We start from the raw sequence: 1,343 nt of genomic DNA, 5'->3' as shown, positions 1-1,343 counted from the left end.
CGAATGGAAAGGTTTAGAATAAAAATAAAATCCAAGGTGATAGTTTGAACCCACCTGTAGATAGAGTTACATAAAATTTAAATCCTATCCTATCTTATGATCCTTTATCCTAGTTGTGTAATGGATCTCAAATTCAGAAATTCGAAAATCAAAGTTAAAAGAACCAAAATCGTTGCTACGTACCTTCAAGAATCACGCATCGGTAAATAGTAGTATAATTATTTCAAAGCGATATTATCTACGGTGGTCTTTCTTGTTTTCTGTCCATCCATCCTTCTCTTCTTTTCGGCTCATCCTTAAACGCTCCTTGCTAAGTATGGAGTGCTGCACACCTTGTGAATTCGTAAATCTGAACTCTTCATTTATTATATTTTATTTGAATGGTCTGGATTTAAAAAGGTAACCTGTTAATCAGGTTAATCATTTTTTATAAGTTTTAGATTTTTTTTTATAAGTCTCATAAAAGATAATGGACTTATTGTAACTGTCATGTATTTTGTGCTTTGATTGCGTTGTCATCTGAGAATCATGGCGCCTTCATAGAGGGTTCTTCTACAGAATCAGTTTTACGTTGGAGTTAGCCAACCAGCAGCGGCGATAGACAGCTTCTTCCTTTTCTATGGCAGCAATTTTTCGGGCTTTGAAGGTCCATTTATGGTAGATGTGGAATGGGGTGGATTCAAGAGCGTCAAAATATGTGGCTAGACAGAACAATAGTGGAAGGACCTGCTAGCAAACAAAACCGTGAAAATGCTTGAAGACATCACATCAACAATAACATAATAACGGAGGAAATCGATCAAATTTTTCTGAGTACTCTTCTGGTGTAAAGATAGTGTTAAACGAGCGAATTAGTTTTTTTTGTTAGTGCCGGTTTGTTTGTTCAGTCCATGACAAAAAAAAAATAATTTACCTAATTACTTTTGATAGCAGGTTAACTTTAAAGAGTGCTGCACTCCCTACTTTGCCTAGAGTGCACTAGCTTTCGCCGTATTTTATACCAATATTAATTTTGATGTTATAAGAGACAAATAATTTGTGCATTTAATCTCTCTTAATTTTTTGTAAACATTTGAATAATTAATTAAAAAGCAAATGAAAATAATGGACAAATTTTTATTTCTTGATATTTTCCCCTTTTTTCAATGAATCTTTGGTCATTTGATTAAGAAGACAGTAAAACAAAATTCTATGTGACGAAAAAAAAATCGCATATCTTCAATACATATCCTTAAATTTGGTGTATTTTGGCAATATAATTCCCATATTCTTTAAATGTTCTTTAATGTTCAGATATAACAATTGAATTCCAATTAAAATTTTAAAAATGAAAAAATATAATT

The sequence above is a fragment of the Arachis ipaensis genome, chromosome B10, assembly GCF_000816755.2.
Source record: "Arachis ipaensis cultivar K30076 chromosome B10, Araip1.1, whole genome shotgun sequence".
Lineage (NCBI taxonomy): Eukaryota > Viridiplantae > Streptophyta > Magnoliopsida > Fabales > Fabaceae > Arachis > Arachis ipaensis.
Note: the sequence above shows the minus strand (reverse complement) of the source record.